Here is an 8,481-nt window from a genome sequence, read left to right as displayed (position 1 = left end):
GAAAAATAAAGAAACTGATAGTGAAAATAATATATATAAGCTTAATTTTCAAGAACAAAAATAAATGATTATCAAGCTAGTCTAAATAATTATTAGATCTAAATGGTTTTAAAAAAGGGAAGAAAAAAAAAACATGAGAGAAAAACTTTGAATTATTTTTAATGATTTTAATTCAACAATATGTTAATATCTTACCAAATCAAGATTGATTGACATATCAACACAAACAATCTTGTGTCTTGTTTCTTTGTTTTTGATGCATTTTATAGATAACTTTCTTTGAACTTGTCTCTTTGTTGATCAACTATGGCAATGGCTCAGTCTCTCATTAAACCACCTTAATCTTTCTCCCCATTCCTTGAATCTCCAAGGCTAAATATTACAAACCCAAAACAGGTTGTTCAAAATCCCCCTTATTTTCTTTCCTGCTTTAGCTATCTAGCTTTTGCATTGTTGCTTTAATCCTGAATGTTCTTGAATTCCATTTTGCTTAAAGTATTAGCACTATTGATTCTGCTTACAGTTTCATCCGAGAGCGTTGTCGACGAATGAAGAAGTGAGGAATTTGGTAGGAAAAGAAACAAATAGATGGACCATTGACTACTCTGGCGAAAAATAGGCGCTGCCGTTGTTGGACACTATCAATTATCCTATTCATATGAAGAATCTGTCATTAGAGGTAAAACTCTTGGTTGTTGAACATTGTCAATTTTCCTTCCATTGTGCCATTTCTTGTTGTTCTTCCTCATTATCACGTGAGATCTTTTTTTTTTCCAGGATCTTGAGTAGCTAGCAGTAGAGCTTAAAGTAGATATTTTGTTCTCTCGATCCAAAACTAGGGTCATTTAAGTGCAAGCTTAGGTGCTGTCGAGTTGGTCGTGGCACTGCATCATGTGTTCAATACCGTAGAGGACAAAATCGTATGGGAAGTGTTCGCCATCAGGTGCCTAGCCAACGAAATTTGTAACAAAATGAGGTTTATTTTTAGGATTAAAGTTGATTTTGGTGGTGTTTTTGCAGGCATATCCACACAAAATTTTGACTAGAAGAAGGTTTAGAATGCATACTATCAGACAAACTTCAGGGCTTGCTGATTTTTCCAAAAGGGATGAAAGTGTTCATGATGCTTTAGTGTAGGACACATTTCTACAAGCATATAGTTGGTCTTAGAATGTCTTACACTCTTCTTATTTAGTCTTTTTCCATGTCAGAGAGTTTAATTGTAAATAGATGAACATTCTTCTCTATTTAATAAATCTTTTTTTTAGCTATCTATGACATCGAAAATAATGTATGCATGGAAGTTGCTAGAGACCTTTTGGGAAAGAAGAACAGTTTCATTTATGTGATTGGAGATGGAGCTATGACAGCAGATCAAGGATATGAGGCGATGAATAATACAAGCTATCTCGATACAAACATGATCGTTATTCTCAACGACAACAAGCAAGTCTCATTGCCAACCACTACGCTTGATGTCCCTGCTACTCTTCTTGAAGCTCTTAGCAGTGCCTTAACATAACTTCAAGTAAGCATACAATTTCAAAAACTTCGTGAAATTGCAAAGGTAAAATATTATAGGATTGCATACAGTTTACCACAAGATATTGGAATGACTTTTCAAATATTTAAAAAATGTTATTATGCATTTAGAAATTCATTCAAAATAGAACCTTAGTAAAAAAGTTAATTTAACACCATTCTTTGAAGGTCATCACAAAATAAGTTGGGGGCAAGCCCATGAAGTTGCAGTGAAAGTCGATGAATATGCAAGAGGTTTGATAAGTGGTTCAGGATCGACATTTTTCGAGGAGCTAAGATTGTACTATATTGGTCTAGTAGATGGACACAATCTGGGCAATTTGGTCACCATTTTTGATAAGGTGAAATCAATGCCAACGCCCGGACTGGTATTAATTCACATCGTTATAGGAAGATGGAAGGGTTATCCTTCAGCAGAAGCAGTTGCGTGTAAAATGCATGGTTAGACTCTATTCTAATTAAGCATCTTTTTTAGTTCCATGGATTCTTTGAAATACTTCTTTACAAATCTTACAATGATGTAGGAGTAGTCCAGTTTGACCCCAAAACAGGCCAGCAATTCAATACAAAATCTGCCACATTTTCATATACTCAGTACTTTGCTGAATCTTTTATAAGAGAAGCAGAACTGGATGACAAAATTATAGCCATCCATGCTGCCATGGGTGGTGGAACTGGTCTTAACATTTCTAGAAGAGGTTCCATGAACGTTGCTTCGATGTCAGGATCGTCGAGTTATTGGGATTGGTGTCTTAAATCTCCTTGTAATCTCGTAGTTTGTAAACCTTGTATAAACATATTGTTGTTAATGAAATAAATGTTATTTTATAAACATATACTCAATCCAATAAACTAAGATCCAAGTTTATTTCATGTAATTTAAAAAAGTGTGTAGAGACATATATGTGGATCTTGTTTAAATAATAACCTAAACGGTTTATAGTAGATGGATAAGGCTGGGTACCTTATTCTAGTGACACTACGGATACAACCCGCTTTGTAAGTGTTACAAGTGTTGTAAAGTGCTACAAATAATCTGATCCTGATCATTCATATGGAGACATGTGAGCGGGGATATCCTATACAAAGAGTTTGTATAAGACATGACCATAAAATGATTAGCCTCTTTATATAACACCGTTAATAATAGAGACTTACATTTCACTAGGATGACCATCGATGACACTAAGATGACCATAGGTGACATGACCTAAATCCTGAGTGAGTTGTGAACTCCTACTCATGAAGGCGGTCCTTTGATTTGTATAGGTGAGAGTGACTAGGTTGCCAACTCAACAAGCCTACCATTTTGGGGATTCGTCTGACTGGGGAGTTGAGAACACAGTTACACAAGATGAAATTCACTCCTTTTTCGATGCAGGGCAAGTAGATAAATTGCTCCCTTAAGGGCTGATTTTGGGTCTTGAACATAGTGGCCACACTCTTTACTAGTCCGAAAGGGACTTGGTCATAATGGGACTATGACTTATTGTTAATTAGAGGAATCAGTGGTACTTAAAGAGTTAGATGTAACTACAGGGGCAAAACGGTATTTTGACCCAGCTGTACTTAGTAATTTATGAAGGGTTATCACACTATTAATTGGTTATATCCAATGGACACATAAATTTATCTGTAGTGCAAAGAGTGCAACTATCGATTTTTAGTGGAGTGACTGACAGTTAACGAATGTTGGGTAATTTAATTAAAGAGTTTAATTAATTATCCGAGTACCATTGGAGCTTCAATCTATAGGTCCATAAGGTTCTCTCTGTAGCTCAAAAAGGAGATTTAATCGAGATTTAATCTTTGGATTAATTTGAAATGTTCAAATTAATTGAGAGAATTAATTATTTATGATATAATTAATTATAATGTATTTGATACATTATAGTTGAGAAGAATTTGATTATGATTCAAATACCAATTATATGAATAAGATTCACGTAATTAAATATAAATATGATTTATATTGAGAGGAATTAAATATTTGGATATGATCCAAATATCATTAATATGGATGAGATTCATATACGGATTTAAAATAAATGTGATTTATATTAAATGTCATGTATAGTTGAGAGAGAATAAAATCTATAGTTTATGTTGTATTTGATGCAATATAAAACTATAGGCTATATGACATATAGTGTATATATATATAATAAAGTAGTTATTATATATATATATATATATTCTATTTTATTAATTTAACTGAAATTAATAAAAAGGGAAGGAGTTATAACTCTCTTCCCCATTGTCTCAATTAACTAACATGGGATTCAAGTTGGTTGAAGAGGAATTCTACTTGTTAATTGGCTCAAAAGAGGACTCTCCAAGAGAAAGATTCTCTATAGAAACTTCCCTCTCTTCCTTTCCATCTCCTTTTCCTCTTCCAAGGATTCATGCAAAGCCCACAACTCTTGCTTGAATCCTTTATCCCAAGAGAATGCATAGGGTTATCGAGTAATGGTGTCCGTTCTTGAAGAAAGGGTTCTTAAAATATAAGAGTTTCTGAAACCCTATGTAATTATTTTAAAGCATACTGTACTTTTTAAGTAAATGCATATCTCATTGTTATTTTACTGTAAAATTTTATATTCAATAAAAAATAGAATTTGGGATGATCTTTGCTTCCGCTCAAAGGAATTTTTCTGTTATTTTTGCTGTTACATTGGCAGTTGGTATAGCGACAGAGGGTATCAAGCTATTTTGTGCTATTTACTCATCCTTCCTTCAAAGATGATCATGTAAGTATTGAAAGGAAATTTGTAAAGGCTACACAGCGGAAGTGGGAATCGTTCCCAATTTTCGTATTTTCACAGAGTTGAAGAAAATTATAGACTAGAAAGAAGATTATACATTAAGAAACTAAAATTACAGCATGCTTTTTGGGAGGAGGAAGAAGGCACTTACCATTGAAGCAAATCTCCTTTTGTGTCGTCCCTTGATCCACGATCACGAACATTTCGATCTCCAAATATAGACACTACCACTTACGAACCTTCTGTGTTCTCTTGAAAATGAGAATATGCAGGAGTGGTGGACCCTGTACTTTTGGAAGAGGGAGGATAGAATGACAGGAAGAATTTTCCAGAGAGCAATCTCATTGACATTCAGAGAGTTTAGGAAAAAGATGAATGAAAACTCAATTGATCCCTCATTGCACGTCTAGTTGAGAGAGAATTAAGAGGAGGGAGTTGTAACTCCCTCCCATTAATTAAATTAAAATTAAATTTAATTAAATTTAATTAATAATATATATATCAATACAATACATAACCTATAGTTTTTATATCGTATCAAATACAATATAACCTATAGTTTTATTTTCTCTTAACAATGCATACATTTAATATAAATCATATTTATACTAAAACTTAATTATATGAATCTCATCCATATAATTAATATTTGAATCATATTCAAATATTTCATTCCTCTAAACTATTTATGGTATTTAACATAAATAATATTTATATTAAATTTAATTATACGAATCTCATTCATATAATTAGTATTTGAATCATATTCAAATATTTAATTCCATTCAAAATACTTTATATTCTAATGTATCTTTAAATAATTATATCATATATAATTAATTCCCTCAATTAATTTGAACAATTTAAATTAATCCAAAATTAATTCTCAATTTAATCTTTGTTGAGCTACAGAGAGGACTTTATGAACCTGTAGATTAAAGCTCCATTGGTACTTGGATAATTAATTAAACTCTTTAATTAAATTACTCAACATCCATTAATTACCGATCATTCCACTAAAGACTGATAGCTGCACTCTTCGCACTACAGATATATTTCTGTGTCTATTGGATATAACAAGTTAACAACATGATGACCCTTCACAAATTACTAGTAAGTACAACAAGACCAAAATTACCGTTTTGCCCCTATAGTTACATCTAACTCCTTAAGTATCACTGATCCCTCTAATAAACAATAAGTCATAGTCCAACTATGACCATGTTTCTCTCGAGCCAAGAGAGGGTGTGGCCACAGTATTCAAGGTCCAGGACCAGCCCTTAAGGGAGCAATATATCTACTTACCCCAACATCAGGGAATGAGTGAATTCCGTCTTGTGTAGCCGTGTTCCCAAAACTCCAATCAGACGAATCCCCAAAATAGTAGGCATATTGAGTTCACAATCTGGCCACTCTCACCCATACAAATCAAAGAACCGCCTTCATGAGCAGGAGTTCACAACTCATTCAGGATTTAGGTCATGTCACCTATGGTCATCTTAGTGAAATGTAAGTCTCTATTATTAACAGTGTTATAATTATACTAATCATTTCGTGGTTCGGTCTTATACAAACTCTTTATTATAGGATACCCCCGCTCACAAGTCTCCACGTGAATGATTAGGATCAGATAATATAGCACTTTACAACACTTGTAACAACTACAAAGCGGGCCGTATCCATAGTGTCACCAGGATAAAGTACCCAACCTTATCTATCTACTATAGATCGTTTAGGTTATTATTTAAACAAGATCTGCCTGTATGTCTCTATATACTTGTTTAAATTACATAAAATAACCTAGGATCTTAATTTATTAGATTGAGTGCATATTCATAAAATATCAATTATTTTATTAGTAACAATTTGTTTATACAATGTTTACAAATTACGAGAATACAAGAGATTTAAGACACCAATCTCAGCAAGTATACATGGAAAGATTTAGGAGTCTGCTTTTAAAGCACTTAGATAGTTAGGGCCGAATAGGTCTTTAGGTAAAAGTTGCAGCAAAATACTATATTAATTACTAACTATATGAAATGGTCATCAAGGTGGTGCATGATGTAGACCTTCAGAAAATACCCATCTGCTTTACAATGGATCGAGTTGGTTTGGATGGTCTCTATGGCTCGACACATTGTGGAGCATTTGATATAACATACATGGCTTGTTTACCTAACATGATTGTCATGGCTCTATCTGATAAAGCTGAATTAATCCACATGGTTGCAACGATAGTGACAATAGATGATAGATCGAGTTGTTTTCGGTTTCCAAGGGGCAACGAGATTGGAGTTGATTTTCCTCTTAACTTCAAAGGAAATCTAATTGAGGTTAGCATGAAATAAACAAATTTAAGCATTAAGGAGGGTACAAAGTACTGCCTCAAAGTAAAATGTAACACAGTCTTTGGTTTTGTTGAATAGATTAGTAAGGAGAGAATACTGGGGGAAGGCAACAGAGTTGCTCTATTGAGGTATGGTTCAATAGTTCAATAATGTATTGGAGCTTAAGAATTGTTGAAAATAAGAGGCATTGCCCCAACAATGGCAGATGTTAGATTTTGCAAACTTTTGAACACTCAACTTATAAGGCAACTGGCAAAAGAACATGAAATTCTGATTACAGTGGAAGAAGGCTCCATTGGAGGCTTGGGTTCTCATGTATTCTATTTCTTAGCTTAATTGGAATTTTAGATGAGCATTGTCTCAAGGTAACTACATAAAAATAGTCTCATTCTATTTTATCAATTTAGGTCCCGTTTGGTAATTATTTCGTTTTTGGTTTTTGATTTTTAAAAATTAAGCTTATTTCCTCCTCAATTTATTACATTGATTTGCATCTTTCTTAAGTATAATGGTTGAGTTCTTCGACAAATTTCAAAAAAAAAAAAAAAAAAAAATTTGAAAAGCTACTTTTTTTTCTTTTCTTTTTTTTTTTTTTTTAGTTTTCAAAATTTTGTGCTTGACTTTTTATTTTTAAACCATTAGTAAAAAGTAGATAACAAAGTAAGAAATTTGCAGGTGAAAGTAGTGTCTATAGGCTTAATTTTCAAAAATAAAAACAAAAAACAAAATGGTTACTAAATGAGACCTTAATTATCATAATTTAACTCATTCGAGATTTTTTGTTCATTGCACTTTTAGCTGAGAAGTAGGGTTCTTCCTGATCGATACATAGACCATGGATCACCATGAGACCAGATAGAAGAAGTAGGACTGTCATCTGAACACATAGCTACAACAGTCCTAACTCTTCTAGGCAGATCTAAAGAAGCTCTTTCATTCTAAGTTTCTACACCTAGGAAGTGAAGTTCTAAGTAGGAAGCTATATATGTATCAACAAAATCATATGGGGATGTTATTCATATGAAGCAAGAGAACTTTTATGGGGATCCAAATGTTAGTACTAGTGAGATAGGAAAAATTGTCATGGATGACCTTGTATGGAACACATCGATGATAATATAATCCTAGGATCCTGATTAGGTGAATAATTTCCAACACAAAACAAAAGAATTTTAAATCACTGCAGGATTGCTATCAACACATATAGCTGCAAAGGTCTTAACACTTACTTTTAAATTTTAATATTAAAGACAATTCTATCAATTAGTTTCTTCAACAAAAAATTCAAAGTATGAGTAGGAAGCTTTGAATTTTTACAATATAAGAAAGAAAAATGAGTATGATTAGTGATATATATGAAATTTTTCTTCATTTACAAAATTAATAACGTTGTGAGTTTTAACTTCTTATATGTATAGAGTTCAATATTCGTGGCGAGGATTCAGACTCATCTCTTGGTTAAGTGTACATGCCTAAATGAACCATATTCAGGTTGGTATCTAGGGTAAGAAAATAAGAAACTTTCACATGAAGGGAACTAGCATCTAAAATAACCATCATATCTATATTGTCGAAGAAAATGATCCCCTTCAACCAAGGGCCAAACCATATATCCCAATAGAAAAACGAACCAAGTATTGCAACTTGTCTCAAACATGAAAAATAACCCTCCAACACCAAGATGAAGAACTAAAGGGGAAAACCACATCCAAAAACTTTGACTATGAAAAATATGGGCTTCCACTCAGGCGACTCGTAACAAGCCAGAACGGATTAGGATAGGTCATAAAATAACTTTATGACAACAACAACATTTCAAGAAG

General features: G+C 33.0%; 1 pseudogene; it reads left to right on the top strand.

The window, feature by feature from the left end:
- The first annotated feature begins 547 nt into the window (after positions 1 to 547).
- Positions 548 to 7,600, top strand: LOC120091584 (1-deoxy-D-xylulose-5-phosphate synthase 2, chloroplastic-like; annotated as a pseudogene).
- The last annotated feature ends 881 nt before the right edge of the window (positions 7,601 to 8,481 follow it).

This window comes from Benincasa hispida, chromosome 11, assembly GCF_027475165.1.
Source record: "Benincasa hispida cultivar pf3 chromosome 11, pf3_genome.v1.1, whole genome shotgun sequence".
Classification (NCBI taxonomy): Eukaryota; Viridiplantae; Streptophyta; class Magnoliopsida; order Cucurbitales; family Cucurbitaceae; genus Benincasa; species Benincasa hispida.
Note: the sequence above shows the minus strand (reverse complement) of the source record. Positions and strands in the feature narration are given on the sequence as shown.